Source organism: Argiope bruennichi, chromosome 2 (genome assembly GCF_947563725.1).
Source record: "Argiope bruennichi chromosome 2, qqArgBrue1.1, whole genome shotgun sequence".
NCBI classification, from domain to species: domain Eukaryota; kingdom Metazoa; phylum Arthropoda; class Arachnida; order Araneae; family Araneidae; genus Argiope; species Argiope bruennichi.
The window spans coordinates 146,381,911-146,401,910 of NC_079152.1; the positions used below are offsets into that span (position 1 = coordinate 146,381,911).

Consider the following 20,000-nt stretch of genomic DNA (forward strand, 5'->3'; position numbering starts at 1 on the left):
TTTCTATTCGAGTGGGAATCCTTATTTCTCTGCATATTTTTCTCATGTCCACTGAAATGATCTTTTTTTTAATGTGCTTATATATTAACTGAAACCATATTTGCCTGATGTGTTGCTTAATTATTGCATTTCTGTGTATGTTGCCCATTCACTTATTTTTCTTTCTGTTTATATTCAGCTGTTTCATGTCCAAAGTGACATATTATCGAATGGAGAAAAATCAGTTACAGATACTTGTCTCCATTCTTTTTTAAAAATATCTAATCTTATACTTATAATATCTCTCGTTGCCAATAAATGATTTCATAGTATATACAGAAAATAAGTATTTATAATATTGGATGTTTAATAATTCATTATTCATCAAATATACCTATTTTATTCTCTGGGAACAGATGTCGGTTTTATGAAATGAAACAAAATTCGTTAAAATTGTAACTATCCGCACAAGTTAGATGTAGAAATTCTTTACAAAAATAGGTACAGATACTTGCCTTCCTCATTTTTATACCTTCCTCCTTAGTATAAACCCTTTATAATGTACAATAAATCTTTACTGATACAGATACTGGCTTCCTCACCTTGACAGAAATGTTTTTTTTTTTTTTTTTAAAAATATTCCATACATGTAGTTGCCATGACATTGATTCCGTCAGCGATACATTTGTCTGTTGCAATAATTCAAAATTCATTTACCAAAAAAAAAAAAAAAAAAAAAAAAAAAAACAGTTCCAGAAACATTTATTCAATAATGATAAAACATTGTAGCTCAATTGAATGATAGCTGACATAACTTGATACGTACAGGCAGTTTATTAGTAAAGAAATGAAAAATTTATATAAAAAAAAAATAGATTATATTTAATTCAGCATACAAATGAGTTAATACTTTTTTTTATCCTATTAGAGGAACTCACTTACCTTTTTTACGATATCCTTAACAAAAGAAATGAAATCATTTAATTGTAAATTCAATGAAGGTAACAAATGTTATTGCCGTACAACATTTTTCTTTGTAAACAGTCAGATAAACAATCGTAATTCATTAAAAACGAAAAGTGATAATTATCCGTGTGCACCTCCAAGTATTTTTCCAAACTTCTTTATAATTAAAAAAAAAAAAGCAGAATTTTAGTATGTTATATTAATCAGTGATCCGTTAAAACGTTTGTAATGAATCATTTTCGAATAAAATATCTTATTTCTGAGAATTGCCACCGTGCACAGTAATACAAAATTCAAACATAAGATCGTGATACTTTATCCGTTGCAACGTATCAAATGGATTGTACGCATTAAAAAATAATTGTGGAAAATGATATCCTACTTCTGAGAAACGTTTTCGGATAGGATCATAAATCATTCGGATACGAAACGTTACAATTTAAAAACAATTGCCAATACTGAAAAGTGAAAAAGTTTGAATCTGTAGAGGCTGTATTCTAGCGTCCCAGGATACTTTTCCAGTTTTTTGATTGGAAGACGATTTGCAGCTCGATTTTGCTTCAAAAGGAACTGTGACCGTGTCTGTTGAAATTCATTTCTTGAACTTCGATGGCGGTCTTTTAAACGGAATATTATTTGTAATTTTCATTTGTGTATTTTAGAATGGTGTATATTTTATAACTCATTATTATTTCCTTAAAAATCTGACCTTCATTCTCGTTCCCTGCTGCAGACGATAATTATCACTTCGAACCGAGGATGCAAAAGAGTTTGTTTTTCAACGGAAAGAAATGAAATGGCGTGTAACTTAATCGGTCGTTCTTTTTCAAATTTTCTGTTCCGTAGTTAGTTGCGAAGTATTTATTTTACCAGTTAAAAATAGGAAGTGTCTTTTTATCATATTGTAGTCGTCGAATTCTGTAAGTGTTCTTTTTATTTAGCAATTAGAAAACCAGAAGTGCAGTGCGGGAAAAAAAACAAGAAAAAAAAAAAAAAAAAACGCCAACCGGGTGCTTAATTGCGTCATTTTATTCCTTTTTCTAACGCTTCTTTTGGAATATTTTGTGTTTAACACTGTAGCATGTCAACAACTGTTTCCGACGGACATTTCTTTTGGAAGGAAAGTGATAACTGTTTTAGAATCGAAAGTGAAATGATGAATGTGAGCAATTGAGTTATATGTCAGATTATCCTACCATTGGTGTTTTGTTATGACGTGTCAAAATTGTTTTCCAAACATAATCTTGAGATGTTGTTACAAAAAACTGTAATAAAATTTATATAGTTATTTCAATTATGCCATTTGATTCAGGAATTTTGGCTCATTCTGATATGTTGAGAAAGCAATAGAAAAAAAAAATTGCAAAAGCTAATGCAGTTGGAAAATGGGTAAGTTTTTCTAAAAAATTTTTCAATGGTTTGTTTGCAGTTTGTATTAAAATCTTATAATGTCATCAGTTTCTTTTATATCTGCTTTTAGTGTTTACGTTCAGATTTTTCATTATATCTGATTTTGTAATTTTGATTCCAATCACTTCAATAAACCTGTTATGTTTAATTGCGTACCAAGTTTCTCGTTAAGTAATCTCCTTGGTAGTATAGGTAGCCCTTTTTGTGACACATTAAAACTTTACTGTTTCATTTCCAAATTTTCTTCCTTTGTGTTCTTCAATTTGTGGATAAATTCCTATTCATTCTTAAATAGATTCATATTCTGCATTCACTTTGTTTTTTTAGAATTGCAAAACAATTCAGCATTCATTGAGTGGATAAGTTCTTGCTATCTAAATAATTCTGACCAAAAAAATTTTTTCTATTAAATTACTCAAAAGTGAAGTACAGTCCTTTCAGCAAGGCGTGTTATTCGAAATTACAATTTTGTACTGATACTTTGGAAATGAATGACTATTTTTTGTTTTGTTTTGAGAGCGAGTGCTGAAATCCTTTCAAAATGATAGAAATTTCATAAATTTTTGGTGCATAAAAAAATACATTTTCTTTTCAAAACTTTGTGTTTTGACCGTGAAAATAATAACACAAGCAAATAAATTTCCTTTAGTCTATATATATTAGACATCAATTTTTGTTACATGTGTATTTTACACACATTCACTTCGTTATACTTTTGTCTTTCAATTTTAGTTGCATGTCTCCCCCCCCCCTCCCCCATTGCACACTTTCACTATGTTGGTGTGGTGTGGAAGTACGCAGAGTGCAATTTTGGTTCATTTCAATATGTAATTTATGTACGTGGTGTCTTTACAATTCACTAAAGAAGAAGCATAAGTTTCAGTAATGATGCGGACAAATTTGAATTGATGTCTCTTGTTTTCGAGAATTAACTTTGGTATTGTAGTGACCGATTTTAATTGAACATTCTTTTTAGTATTTTCTAAAATAATAACCTATTTCGGTTTAGAGGGAGCCTTTTTCTGATTACAAATTTAAATGTAGTTTTTGTGCATTAAATTCTTAACCCCCCCCCCCCCCCATTTTTTAAAGTTTCAACTGTTTATTTCTAGTGTTAATTTCATTAGTTCGCATCTCTTAATGTTAACTAATTTTTTTGGTTGCATATATTTCTTTTAAATGAAATCAAATTGAAAAATGAACTGCTTGTATTTGTTTTGTTTTGAGAGCGAATTCTGAAATCATTTCTGATTGCTTGAAACCCCTTGATTTTTTATAAATTTTGAGTGCATGAAAAATACTTCCCCCCTCCCCCCAATTTGTGTTTTGAATGTGGAAATAATATCACGAGTAATCAACTTTCTTTTAATTACATTTTTGGTTTTCGCTCTTCCTTGCATGCATCTTTTGACTATTCCCCCCCCCCCCCATTACAATTTTGTGCTGATAGTAGTGAAATGAATTCAATTTATTTTGTTTTGTTTTCATGGAAAATGATCAAATCTTTTCTAAATGATTGAAACATCTGGAATTGCATAAAGTTGTGGTGCATAAAAAATTAATTTTGTTTTCAAAATATTGTGTGTGTGTATATATATATAAATATTAGACATTAATTCCAGTTGCATGTGCTTTTTACACAAATTCACCCCATTATACTTTTGCCTGTCAATTTTACTTGCATGTATATCTCTCCCCCCCCCTGCACATTTTCACTGTGTTGGTGTGGTGTGGAAGTATGCAGCATACAATTTTGGTTCGTTTACATGTGTAATTTATGCACAGTGTGTCTTCACGATTCACTTCAGAAGTATATTATCTAAATTTCTCTATTGATTCGAGCAATATTAAATTCACATCTCCTGTTTTCATAAATTAATTTTCATATTACAGTGTCTTAATTTCAGTGAACATTCTTGTTAGTATTTTACAAATTAAGTATGTATTTTGTGCATATCCCCCCCCCCTTTATCTAGTTTTCATTCCATTTCGATTTATCAGTTCACATCTTTTAATATTCAATATCATTTTATGTTGTAATTTCTTTTTAATAAAATTTAAGATGTTTTCATTTTATTGATTTTATTCAATATGTTCATGTGGTGTGGAAGCTGTTATATTTCCATTGAATTTATTTTAATATGCATTTTTCTCATTTGTACTTTTGTGTGTTCATTACATGACATGCTCAATAAATTACTATTATCATTAAGAGTCATCCCCCCCCCCCACACACACACACAATGATTTTGTTGCTTTTTAATGTTGTACAGTCCTTGCAGTAATATGTATAATTTATAATTACAAATTTATACTGGTACGTGTGGAATGAATGAATAAGTATTTGATTTGTTTTGAGAGCGAGTGCTGAAATCATTTCTGCCATCTCTTAAATTTTTGGTGAATAAGAAATGAGTCTTCTTTTCCAAATTTGCTGTTTTGACCATGAAAGTTATTTCATGAGAAAACAACTTTTATGAAATCAACTTTGTTAAATTATATATTTGGTTTCAATTTTGCTTGCATGTGTCTTAATTCTCTCACACACACACATTCACTGTGTTGGTGTGGTGTTGAAATATGCAGGATACAATTTTGGCTCATTTCCATATGTAATTCATGTGCATGATGTTTTTATTATTTATTAAAAAAACATGTTCCATAAATTTCTGTATTGATTCGGACAATATTGAATTAGCATCGCCAATTTTTATGATTTAATTTTGGTATTGTGGTTACTGATTTTAATCGAACAGTCTTCTTCTAATAAGTAACAAATGTATTTCCGCTATTGGTTTTAGATGGAGCATTTAAATAATTGTTTATTAGAATATTATTTTTGTGCGTAATTCTCCCCCACCCCCCCCCCCCCCCACCCCAAAAAAAAAGATGTTTCAGTCTTCTTCCTTTCACTGTTTCTTTTTTTTACATGTTCATTCCTAGTGATAATTTCATTTCGAGTTATTAGTTTAAATGTCTTAATGTTTACTACCATTTTATGTTGTAAAAAAATTTTTATGAAATTAAGGATGGTTTCATTTTATGAACCATTCACTCCATTCATGTGGTGTGAAAGCTGTCAGATGTCCATTCAATTTTTCTCCATATGCATTTTCCTCATGTGTGCTTGTTGTGTGTTTTAAGTGTCGTGCTCAATAAATTTATGCAATCATTCAGAATGTTACCTCCCCCCCCCCTTATATTTTTTTATAGTGTTGTATGCCAGTGTAATTTTTTAATTTATTTTCTAAGAACTAAAGAGATAATTTTGTTTTTACAGTGAACGTTGAAATAGTTTTAAAAAAATGGTCATACAAGATTTCTTTTATTCCATTTAAAAGATGTTATTTTGTTTATTTTTAAAAAGCTTTTCTTCCTGCTGTACTATTAATTTCATGTTCATTAATTGAAGTTTAAATTTTTTTAATGTTATTGCTTTTGGTTTCATGCCTTATATATATATGCGTATGAAATTATAGATGTTTTGTTTGCAATGACTTTATCTGTATAGTGTTGGTGTGGTGTGACAGCTGTCAGAATGGCATTTGAATGCCTTTTTTTATCCATTCTGCATGTTCTAGTTTGCTTTGTGTTTCTGATGTCTTAACGGATCACATTATATCAATTGATCAAGATAATATTGCTTTATTTTTTCTTTCAATCCTGTTTATATATGTGTCAGTTACTTTTTCAAAATGCATTTAATAATAGGTTAATTTGTTTTATTCTTTATTATTGTATAAAGCTAAAAATTTATTATTGTATAAAGTTAGTTACTCATTAACACGTGTTTATTCTATAGAAATATTCGTATTAGAATATTAAAGGAAAGTGACTGATGGTTTGTTGACATTCTCTGAAACAGTGATTAACAAGTTCATGTAATACAAAAATTCACTGAAACATTTTAAATTCAGTGAAGCACATAAAAAACAATGTTTACAATTGATTTGGTTAGGATTTCTTTGAAATCTTTTTCGAAAACAAATATTTTATTTTGTATTGAATAATAAATATCTTAAATTATTATTTGTTATAAAAGTTTTTTTTTTTTTTTTTTTTTCCCTTCAATTGCATTAAACTAAGATTACCACTGCTTACTTTACTAATGTCTTGATAATGTCACTTTCTTTAAATAAAAAAAAATAATGAGTATGATATATCTTATTATTATTTGGACACGCTTTGAAGAATTTTAAGCTTTGCATGGTTCATAGCATTTGTAGTTCAATTCCCCCCCCCCCCCATATTCTCTGGTTGCTATAAAAACAAAAACTGTTAGTAAAATGAAACGCTTCTGCTTTCTTTCAAAAAATTTTTTTATTTTCTGGTTCTACAAATGAATTGGTAGTTCTGCTTTGAAAGTAGCAACCAGGTAAGTTGCAGAAAAGACATAAAAATGTTAATATCCTTGAAACAAAATATTGTTCAGTGTAATGTTCTTATAAGATGATTTTAAGTTTATATAGTGTTTTGTTAATCCTGCTTTGTCTATATATGAATTGCATGACCACTCCCACCTTACTTTTGTTTTGCACATAAAATTCATATTTTTAAATTTTGCTTTGTACATTTATGCAAGCTTCATCACCCAACTGCATATTTCCTTTGTGTTGTGGAAATTTATTTGGATATTGAAGTGTGAAAACCTTCATTACTTGCTTTTTGAATGTAAAATCACAGTGTGAAAGATTTGTTTATGTATGTGACATGATATCAAAATGTACTGTTTTGATGATGCTAATTTGTTTGTTTCTGTTTTGCAGAAAATTTTAACATTTATCAATATGAAATTTTATGAAAAATTAAGTGCATAATTGTTTCTTCATGTGAACTGTAGGTTTGTATCTTTTCTTTTACTTTAAATGAGTTATAATACATCTAATTGCATCTATTTAGCTAGTAAGGAATTTTGGGATTAGTAGGTCTAATGAATAACAAAATGAGTTTAAGTTTACATTTGGAGCTTATATTGTTTATTAAAGTGATAATTCTTATTTTTTATTATAAAACAGGTTATTACCCCCCCCCCCCCCAATTTACATTCCTCGCCTTTAAAAGTATACATTTCCTTCCAATGTATTTAATCCATTAAATGCTTGACAGTATTATATTGAATTTAATATTTTTATGGTGAAAATAATCATTTCTAAAGTTTCCCTCCTTTATATTTAATTCATGAGTTGTGTATTGCACTTGACTGAAAATATTGAAAAAAAAAAAAAATTCTTATGTATAGACTTCTGTTTGACATTTTTAAAAAATTAATAATAATAAATGTTATAAGGAAAATAAAAAAAAAAATGTATTTGGTAAAAGAAAATCTTAAATGCATATGAAGAAAAGAGAAAAAAAAAAAAAAAGTTCCGATGAGTAACTGAAATTAAAATTCTTCTGTTTAAAATTCCTTTTCTAAAATTAAAAAAAAATGTAACAATCAGTTCCGATAGATAAAAAGTTTGTTGTCATTTTTCTCTTCGGGAGGGGAAGTAAATGTACAATGTTGCCATTCATGAAATGAGTTGTTATTATTGGAAACTGAATAGACACCGTAGCGGTCATGGTGAGTAAGTCATCCTACACCACTGATTGGTTCGATGGGATCCGAACATGTGATCGCAATCTTAATTATTTCTTTGCTAGGCGGTTGAATCCTGATTAACTGTTAACCGAACTGATTTCAACGGCTCTTCATTTGAATTTCATTTGTCCGTTGGTTGTCGGCGTGTGTGCTCTTCCATTGTTTGTGCTTTTCTAGAAATCTTTTTTAATTTCTAATTAATTTTTTTTTTTCTTTTGTAGATGGATGTTTTGCATATTTACTGAGCGGATTTCCTCTTCAAGAATGAGTTTTATGGATTGCGTGTGTTTCAAGATTAAAAGAGAAACTGCCGAAAAGAATGTCTTTGTGTGCGAGAGAGGTTTGAAGAAGATTTTAATTTTGTTTTCATCTGTGATGAATTCTAATTCCGAAGTGTTTGTGTATGATGATTTTTAACAACTAGTCGAAGCTGAGTGAATTTCCCGGATGATATGTGTGAAAGTCATGCTGAGAAATATTTCTATCTGTGCTAGAAAAGTTTGAAGTTCATTCATTGACCTTCAACTTCCATATGTTGCGACTTCTTTTTTAGCACATTTTGTGATTAATTTTAACAAGAATGGAATGCTTTCACTGGTTTATCCTTCATGAGAATTGAAATTTTGACAGTGAAATTAATTTTGCTTTAAGAAGGATCATTTTTAAAAATTGCAAGGTAAGTGTTTATTTTTTTATATGTATGTTTGTTATCTATGTTATAACTTCTGTAATATGAATTTTGAACGTAGTGATGATACATCTTAAAAACATTGGCATTTTTATTCAATATTGAAATTTATGCATCCTTTATTTTCTTAATACAAGAAAAATTTAATTATATAACCCTTCCATAATATGAATTGGAAATCAATTTCTTCTTGTAATAACTGGATGCATATTTGATTTAGTAATGAATTCACTTATACATTTCATTTTATTAATACTTAGCTTTTTTTTTCATTAATTGCTATTCCACTTTTGTTTCTCACGTATGATGAAGTACTTTGCTTTTGTAGTCTAATTGTTCATATATACAAGAAATCATTTTCCTTTACTATTGACTTGGTGTATATTAATATTACAATTTAGATTTAGTTTTATTTATATTGATTTTTCACTTCTTATTCTAGTATAGTGTAGTACTTTTGCTTTAGTATTACTTAATAACATGTACAACCCTTTTATGTAATGAATAAGAAATCAATTTCCTTTATAAATGGCTTGGTGCATGGTTAATTTTATTCAGTTATTTAATATTATTGACTGCTCAATTCATAATATGATGTAATTTTACTACAGTGTTGAAGTGATAACAAACAGTTTGAGTAATTGTTAAAGTTTATACTGTTTATTATTTAATTTTGCAACAATATTTTTATTATGTGCAGTGAATTAGTTTATTTATTAATAGTTTCGTGATAATTTAACTTATTTGATTTTAGTGTAACCTTAATATATACAAAGAATTTTATTATAATCAATAGAAATTAAGTGAAATAGTACAGATTAATCGTGAAATTAAAATACGCATTAACTTAATTGACAAAGCAAGAAATGAAAATTTAAGAAGAATGAAGACAAAGAAGCATGATGTGTCTTGACAAGAAGAGAATGCTGTGCCATGTTATCCTGTGCACCAAGCAACTTGGATGGGAAAGGCGAACTCCCCTTCATTCCTGTATTCCACTTTTCAATCCTGTGTTCATTCGGCATGGCACTTAGTACGTAACCGGAGGGTTGCTTTTCACCTGCACGATGCTTTGCTGTGTTATCCTGTTCACCCGTAGATCTTGGAAGAAAGTTGTGGGTTTTGTTTCATTCCTGTGTACACCTGTCTTGGATGAAAATGTCGTCCCTGCACTTTGAAAATATTAGGAGATTTCTGTGGGTGAATAAAATGCTCGATTTCTGGCATTTGCTTATTTCACTCTATTTATTTGTAAACAAACATTTTGCTTTTTTTATTTATTTCATTTATCTCCTATGAGCAAAAATTAAATGTTTATTTTCAATTTTAAGCTTACTTTTGCATAAATTAATTACTTCTCATTGGATTATCAACTATTTATTTATGGTATCTTTTCTGTGGCCTGAATCCAAATGGGAAGCACCTATAGGCTTGTTTGTTATCTTAAAGGAACAAATCATTGAGTGTTTTCTCTTTGGATAAGGCCATAAAGGTATTTCTTAGTTACATGGTTGGAAAAAAAAATATATAGTATTGTAAGTTATGCATATATTCATGATTAAACTGTTAGTTATTGAAATAATTAATTAAATTTTTATTATTAGTGTATAGTTAATAATTTTTTTACTAGCAATGTATGCTGTTATCTCGATATCTCTTCTTCGCTGTACTGTGTTTAAGTAATTCAGGTTATTTATATTATAAGAGTTGTTTTTAGTATTGGAAAATGATTTAAATATTGATTGAAATTATACTGACATTTCTTTTTAAAGTGGAAGAGTTAAGATCTAACAATAAAACTTAATTCAGTTTCACAGTGTGCACCCCCCCCCCCCTTCTTTAAGAATGCCAACTTTTAATTTAAGCCTATTTATTGTAAATTAGTGAAAACAAAAATCAATTCATTGTTGTTTTTTCTCCCTTCGTTTAGTTGTGTTTTTCCTAATTTCAAGTATATTCAGTAGAAATTTGTTTCTGTTTTTAATTTGAATAGTATTGGATTTCTCGAATCCTGTCGAGCAGTGTCCAAGTACATATTCTTTCCATTTTTTCTTTTTATTGCACATCTTTCATGTGTAGGTGATATATTTGTTTACTAAATTTATTTCTATATAATTTGAATTAGTATATTCATTATTGTTTTTCCTATGTAAATAAATGTTGCTTCATCAGTACTGTTTTGTTTGTTTGTTTACATTTTGACACACTAACACATAACATTGTTTTTATGCATTGAGCTTTGATATATAACATATCCTTCATATTAATTAAGTTAATTGTTGAAAAGTAGAAGTGTTTTTAGCAAATTTAATATAAATCTTAATGTTTATTTGAATTTATTTCTTAATGTTTATGTTTTCACATATTCACTATTCCATGTCTTGATGTGTTGTTATGCATATTTCTTAAATTCCTAATGCAATTTTACATTCATATTATTTTACATATGACAGTGAACAGAAGTATCCTTTAGAAATCAAAAATTATCAATGAACTTATCTTCCAAGTTTCTGTGGTCTTGTTTTGGTTATGCATGTTGTCAGTTTTTACACCCAAGTGTTTAGAAAATGTGAGTTTTTATGACTGTTTACTTTTTAATTTATAAATAAGTTCTCAATAGTTTGCAGAATTCAATTTCATAATTGCTATCTTGTGAGAGATTTCACTCAAAAATAGTATATTGGTTAGTTTAGGTGAGTTATAAATTTTAGTTATGTATGGACATGCGGGTTGATTGTTGGCATACTGTATTACCTTAATGCTATATTTATGGATTCTGTGAAGAATATTGTTTGAAATTTACCCACTTTCAGATATTTGATTCAATTTTCTAAAGAAATATTAGCAGAAATGGTGTTTGTTTGGTGTTGTGTATGGCTTTTGTACTCTGCCGGTATTGCTCGTCACTTAAGTTTTTACATGGTTTTTAAATTTTTAATGCTTGGGAAGTTTTTTGAAATAATTTGCACTGTTCAATTTAATGTGTTTGATTTTGTAAGAGGTTTCATTTTGGCAAGGCAGATTATTTGGTTCACTGCACTTAATTGTTTTTGGTGGAGGCAAATCTTGAATAGCTGTTGTTGTGTTGCGATTATTTTGAATTGCATGCTGGTGATTAACTTATTGAAGTTTTTGTGACATTGAAGTTGATGATTTCTACATATGAGAAGAAGTTAAATGTTTTTGTTGATTATTATTTCATTTCTGGTAGTCTTTGTTTATATAGATTTTCCATATTTGGATTACTTGGGATATTCAATTTAATTGTTTATAATGTGATTACATCATCCTAGCAAGTGTAGTTGAAGGTGAAAGAGTGTTATTATCTCATCAACAACTTTATTTTGTAAAGATGAAGTCTGAATATTGAATGGGCATTTAGGATCCCCCCCCCCCTTTCTGATGGGAGTTATCAATGAGTGAAGGCATGTCAACTGAACTTCATATCCTATTTTTTATGAATGAAATGAAGAAATTTTGAAAAGATATCTACTTTGTTATGCTCTAACATGGAAGAAGAATGTATAGTTATATGAAGCAGTTTTATAGTATAGAGAAGATGAAGTTTGTGTACAGTGTAAATGACAACAACAAAAAACAACCTTTACTTTCTACTGAACATAAGAGAAGACAAACTGGAACATAGATGCCACTCTTCTGAAATGATATGTTGATCATTTTCTTCATACAAAGAGATGCTGGAAGACAACATATATGAAAGCTGTTTCAAAGATTTTTAGTGGAAAAGACTTGTTTTGATGAAAATCCATATGAAACATTCCTACACTGAGTTTTTGGATAGGAGTCTGGGGAGTTTGACTGATTTCACAATGTTAAATACCATATTGTTCACTGTGTTAGATGTTAATTCATGATTTCCATGAATAGTTAATTGTTACTATTTAAATACATGCAATTTTTGAATTCTTTAGAAACTAAATACAGTATAGTTATGAACACTATTAAATGCATTGTTACATCAACAATAATGCCCAGTAACAATATATGATTCTATAATTCTTAGCTAACTGTAAGCAACAGAGAATATTGTTCTTAATACTTTTGAACACATTGTTACATCAACAATATTAAAGGCAACAATGAAGAACAAATGATATATGTGAATAATAGTATTAAAATCTCTTCATTAACAAGGTGTTTTGATATTTGCTTCATTGAAGAAGGATCATAATGAGGTAAGTGGATTTCAGTTTATGAATACTGTATTTGACACACTTGTAAACAAAAGAGTGTTAGAAGATTCCACGACAACATTCAATTAACAGTGTCTGCTCCTTTTTTTTTAGGCCAAGTATGAACTGTAATAGTTTTAAAAATAGTACTTTTATGAATATTTGAGTACACTACATTCAATATTTTTTTTTTCACATTAAGGATATTAAATGAATTTGAATCACTCATACAAACTTGCAATGCTTCTTCGTAGAACATTATTCATTCCTACGTATTGACATACCATTTTAACCAAATTAAATTGATTGCAATTAAAATATATATTAATTACACTTCTTTTCTATATAAGGAATCTGAATTTATTAGTAATATTTTTGATTACATATCTTTTTTTTTATGTTTGAACTATGCTTTAGAATAAGATTTCTTCTGTCTCGTTGTACTGAAATGCAGTGTTATTGTATTTTAGACAAAATTTCATAAATATTTTCACAAAAAGTGTTTTAATTTGAAACACACATGATTTGAAGGAGGATAATAATGAGGTCAATGGATTTAATGGTTAGAAAAGGTCTCATTTTCACATTTGTGAGTAGAGAATTACTACGAGGATTCCTCGTTGACATTCAAGTTGGAGTGTGCACTACTTATATTTAAAAAATTTGTAGATAAAGTACATCAGAAAAAGAATTTTCATTGATAATAAGAGTTCTACTGTGCATTCATAATTTTACTAACATTAAGGCTAATATAGGTATTTCAGTTACTTTCATCTAAACATGTCATGTTTCAACACAGAATATTCTTCATCGTTACATATACACAGATCATTTTCACCAGATTTAAGAACTACCAATGAAAAAAACGCATTACATATAATTTATTACTTTTTAAAGATAGTGAATTTAATAGTAATTTGAAGTTAATGTATCTTGTTATGTTTAATGCTTTTTAATAATAATGTTAATAGTGCACATGCATTATGTTTGAAAATAGAATTGACTTTATTGTACTGAACTGTGCATTTATTGAATTTCAGACAAAATGTGACAAATATTTGAAACAATGTATCATTGAAATGATTATTATAATGTTTGTTTACATATCAGAGACAATATAGGTCTGTTTGATATCAATGGTTTGTGACTAAAATGGTGAAGGAAGGATATACCATTCAATACACAATCATATAACTGTATTATACATTTACTTTTATAATATAAATACTTGTATGTGTTCTTTTCTCAATAACAAGTACATTTGACATTATTTAATTGTTATTTACAAGAATAAACCTTACAAGTAACTGTGATAGTTTAATGCGTAAGCTTGTTTCGACAAACAGTATTTACTGAATTATTGAAAATCATAACCTAGCACATTAGAAACATTTCACATATCATTAACATAAAGAAATGACAATTACTATGTTTGTTAATGTTTTGCATTAATTAAAGAATAATCATTTTACATGCAGCTTTATATGTTGTATGCACTTACATGTTTAGCATTCAGATGGTTGTTATAATTTTTGTGTACACATAAGAAACAATTAAGGTTTTGTTGATATCAATGATATGTGACAGAAATGGGATTGGAAATATAAACCACTCAGCATGTAACTGTCTTACACATTAACCTTTTTAATATTTAAACATGTAAGATGTCTTTCCTAAATAACAAGTACATTGGACACTTTTTGAGTATTCTTTACATTAATAAAACTTACAAATAACTGGCATAGTTTAATGTGGATGTTTGTTTCGACAAACAGAATTAACTGAAATGTTGAAAATAATAGCTTAGTGTTTGTACTTAGCACATTATTCTAACAATGTTTACATTTAAAAAAAGAAGATGACAATTACAATGTTTTACAGAATAATCATTTTATATGCAACTTCATATATAAGTTATATGCACTTGTATGTTTATAGTTAACAGTTTATAAGTATTTTATTGCATTTCACATAACACTAAATGTAAAAATGGGTAAATTTCATATAGATTAAAGAACATGCTAACTTAAACATTTGATGAAACATGAGAAGCAATTAATGTATTCTTATTGTAAACACTGTATGAAGAAAGAAGAATCTTGCAGACATATTGCAATTGTAAAAAATACTCTTAATAACTTCTTCATTGGATGTTCAAACTTTATGCCTGAATTTAACACAATGTAAGTAATTTGTATTGTTCCATTTGATACAGTGTTTACATGAACAATGAATGAAACATTTCACATGAACAAAAGAATGCATTACAACATTAAGAGTTTACAATTGTTATGTAAGGTAAAATTACACACAGGTTGGGCTTTTATAGAAACATATTTATATAGCTTGTTTCAACATGTAATAAGCACTTGCTAATTGCAGCTTCAGACTATAATGCAGTGCATTTGACATGACATTGAACTTTAGAAACAACTTGTAACATGTAGAAACAATTCTCATTAAGTAAACAAGAAGCTGAACATAATAATATAGATACTGGATGAAACATTTGAAGAAATCTATGTATTCAATCATTGTAAATATTGTATAAAGAAGCTATATATTAATTAAAATTGGAAATAACAATCTTAATAATGTATGCCTCTATTTAACACAATATAAGTAAGACATTACACTTCATACAATGTTTATATGAATAAATACATACAAATTTTATATTAATATTAGATAGAGGTTACAATTTCAGTGTAAGGTTAAATTTCACATGTACTTAATAGTAATCATTCATCATATAAGTATTATCTATTTATATAATCTGTTTGAACAAGTAATAAACACCTATGAGTAGAATCCACAAACTGTATGTTTGTATTTAACATGAAATAAGTATGTCATCACATTTTGAACAAGATTAAACCTAAACAACTGGAAATAGGAGAAAGGTATTGCATTTCACACTGTATTACAAGTAAAGAATGGGAACATTTGGCACAGTTTGAAGATGAAGCTTAGTTAAGATGAAACATTCTTTGAATGTAAATGTTGTTTGAAGAAATGGGAACCCACACATAAATTATAGTTGGACAAAGGACTCTAAATAATTTATCTATTTGATTGACAAGCTTTCTGCCTGTATTCAACAGAATATAACATAAAATTAAACACTTACAAGATAATGCTGTACATGAAAACAACATTAATATTAGAAAAGGGTTACATTTACAGTGAAAGTAAACATTAGGCATTCCTTACAGTCAACTTGTTTGAACAAGTAATATGAATCTTTAAATTGTATTTACCTGAAGATGAAGATTTCCTTACATTATAAACAACATTTAATAATTAGAACAACCTGTTATATGATGAAACATTTCACACTGATTAAAGATGAAGCTTACTGAGTATAATCATATAGATTCTTGGTGAAATATTTGAAGAAATTTATGCATTCTTTGATTGTAAATAGTACATGAAGAATCTGCACACAAAATATAGTTGGTAATAACATTTTTATGCAGAAATTTGTTGAATTAAAAATCATATCTATGCAAAGTAACATTACACATTCATTTAAGACTTGAGCTTTCTTTATACAACTGTTACCTCTTCATATCACTTCTTTCCACAAGTAATAAGAACTAATGTGTTGAATATCCAAATTGTATGTTTTAATTTTACATAATATAATGATTTCTTTGCATTTCACTCAACATGGATTTATGAAAAGAACTAGCAGTATGAGTAAACATTTCACAAGTCATTAACCATGAAGCTAAATTTCAAATAAATGAGCAATATAATTGATACTAGATGAAACATGAAGGGAGGTGAATGTTTATCACTATACACAAAAAATGCAGTAATAAATCATACTCTTATGCATTAATAAGTTGAATATACAAGCCATATACTTGTATTTATCACACTATAAGAATATCTTTGAATTTTACACAATGTTTACATGAATGGAAGTTTACAATGTCATGAAATATTTTGCATTGGTGAAAGATTCAGCTCAGTAATTAACTGAATGAAAACATTCATTCACAAATGATTGATATTGAATGTTACATGAAGGAATACATTTATATTAAAGCTTGCACTCAATTATATGTTGAATTTCACATATTAAAAAACAGTATTTGTATTTACCTCAGTATTTACAGTAGAAATTGTTTGAATTGGAAAGAGATTTCATTTTTAGCACTGTTAGAAGATACATTACACATTGTATGAAGGGAATTACACAACTTGTGCATTTATTAAAACAATTTGACCTACTTTGAAGTTCATATGAAGTATACAAGAACATTTACAGCTTTTACTTCACTAATTTGACATTCTTTACACCAAATTCAGTTCTAAATAAGAATTACTTCAAAGAACACTTGAATTCTTTCTGCGAATGCATATAAATATGAACTTTACCAGACATTTATCTTAATTTGCTAGAATTTAAGTGCTTGACCTACTTTTAGGTTTGAATCAAGTATTTAACAACATTTGAAGGCTTTATTTCATTATTTTTATAATATTTACACCAAATTGAGTTCTAAATAAGAATACATTCTGCAAATACAGGTATTTAACTTAATTATAGCGTATTAAAACTCTATAAATTTGTATTTGAGTGAATTAAATATAATTCAACAAATATAAATGTTACTTGACATTTTAAATTCAGAAGCATAAACAATTTCATAAATATCAATAAAAATTCACAAAAAGTAATTGAAGAAAATTCAAAATGTAAACATTTTAAGGAAAAACGGAGATGCGCGATTTTCGGCAAAGTCCTAATAGGAGCACGCGATAAGGTGAAATTTTCTACTAAGTCCGACGATGTGAGAAGTCGCGTTTTTCAGCAAACTCCAAATCAGAACGCGCGATAAGGTGATAGTCGCTTCGCTAGTTTTCCGTCCAAGTCCGACGATGTGAGATTTTCGGCAAAGTCCTAACCGGAGCACGAGAAAGTGAGAAGTCGCTACCCGAGATTTCCTTCTAAGTGCAAATAGGGGAGAAGTCGCGATTTTCTTCAAAGTCCAATCACCGAGAAGAGCGCTAAATACTACGTAGCACTAGTTCGGCGAAACGGGTTGCCTGTGCACAATTTTTCTTATTTTCGCCCGCGGCGGCTTCTTCCGGTCGCCTGGTGGCTGGGCAAAGCGCGCGCCACTCGCGATCACGAGCGGAACGTCGGGGATCGTCCGTAGCCCTATATGAGTAGCAGGTGACTGCTGGAAACAGTGGTCGATCGCGAGACAGAATGCGTTTTAAAAACGCGTCGTAATCTCGCGAACCTGTCTTAGGTCTCGGCAACGGGATTGGGTTGTTAGTACCGGTTGGCTACCTCCGGGAAAGCGGTCCTCTAACGTTGACGGTGGGTCTGTCGTGCCCGATCGGATCGGTTCTCGGTTCTTTATGGGTCGGTCGGACGCTGCCTCCGGGATCGAGGGTGTTATTCTTCTGCTACGAAGGCTGCGATCGGCGGGGAGGTATTCTCCGTCTTTCTGGCCGCTTCCAAACTATCTCAGCCTCTCTGCGAGCGGCTCGGCCCCCGTGCCGTTGACGCGACGAGCAGAACCGTACTTAAAGGAATTGATTGGTTTTCTGCATCTGTGTCCAGCGCACATATCTTCTCGATGCCTCCGCACTCGCCCCGCGGCGTTGAAGCCGTCGGGGAAGTCGTGAGACTATAGAACCTCTGTAGATTGCACGGGGAATACCTACACAAAAAGCGAGATTGACTGAGGGATCCTCCGTTGTCGAGGCGTCCCCCGCGACTGAGATGGTCGCGACTCGTGAAATGTAAGGATTCGGAGTGCATTTTCCGAACGTTCTAACGAACGATGGAAGTTACCTGGTTGATCCTGCCAGTAGTCATATGCTTGTCTCAAAGATTAAGCCATGCATGTCTAAGTACATGCCGTATTAAGGCGAAACCGCGAATGGCTCATTAAATCAGTTATGGTTCCTTGGATCGTACCTTACTACTTGGATAACTGTGGCAATTCTAGAGCTAATACATGCAGCAGAGCTCCGACCTTCGGGAACGAGCGCTTTTATTAGACCAAAACCAATCGGGCCTCGTGTCCGTCTCTTGTGGTGACTCTGTATAACTTTGGGCTGATCGCACGGGCTCGTCCCGGCGACGTATCTTTCAAGTGTCTGCCTTATCAACTGTCGATGGTAGGTTACGCGCCTACCATGGTCGTAACGGGTGACGGGGAATCAGGGTTCGATTCCGGAGAGGGAGCCTGAGAAACGGCTACCACATCCAAGGAAGGCAGCAGGCGCGCAAATTACCCACTCCCAGCACGGGGAGGTAGTGACGAAAAATAACAATACGGGACTCTTTTGAGACCCCGTAATTGGAATGAGTACACTCTAAATCCTTTAACGAGGATCCATTGGAGAGCAAGTCTGGTGCCAGCAGTCGCGGTAATTCCAGCTCCAATAGCGTATATTAAAGTTGTTGCGGTTAAAAAGCTCGTAGTTGGATCTCAGCTCCGGCCGGACGGTCCGCCTACCGGTGGTTACTGTTCGCTGCCGAGCGTTCAGGGGGCTTCTGTCTATGATCTTCACCGGTTGTGGGCGGAGACCCTCACGTTTACTTTGAAAAAATTAGAGTGCTCAAAGCAGGCGCGACGCCTGAATAATTGTGCATGGAATAATGGAATAGGACCTCGGTTCTATTTTGTTGGTTTTCGGAACACGAGGTAATGATTAAGAGGGACAGACGGGGGCATTCGTATTGCGACGCTAGAGGTGAAATTCTTGGACCGTCGCAAGACGAACTACTGCGAAAGCATTTGCCAAGAATGTTTCCATTAATCAAGAACGAAAGTTAGAGGTTCGAAGGCGATCAGATACCGCCCTAGTTCTAACCATAAACGATGCCAGCCAGCGATCCGGCTGTGTTCCTCAAATGACACGCCGGGCAGCTTCCGGGAAACCAAAGCTTTTGGGTTCCGGGGGAAGTATGGTTGCAAAGCTGAAACTTAAAGGAATTGACGGAAGGGCACCACCAGAAATGGAGCCTGCGGCTTAATTTGACTCAACACGGGAAAACTTACCCGGCCCGGACACAGGAAGGATTGACAGATTAAGAGCTCTTTCTTGATTCTGTGGGTGGTGGTGCATGGCCGTTCTTAGTTGGTGGGGCGACTTGTCTGGTTAATTCCGATAACGAACGAGACTCTAGCCTACTAAATAGACGTTC

General features: G+C 30.9%; 1 non-coding gene across 1 annotated transcript in view; it reads left to right on the plus strand.

The window, feature by feature from the left end:
• Positions 1–18,635: 18,635 nt before the first annotated feature.
• Positions 18,636–20,000, plus strand: part of LOC129962441 (small subunit ribosomal RNA) — a 1,814-nt gene continuing 449 nt past the window's right edge. Inside the window, exon 1 of the ribosomal RNA XR_008783902.1 lies at positions 18,636–20,000. This exon is cut by the window's right edge and continues 449 nt beyond it. This is a non-coding gene — a ribosomal RNA (small subunit ribosomal RNA).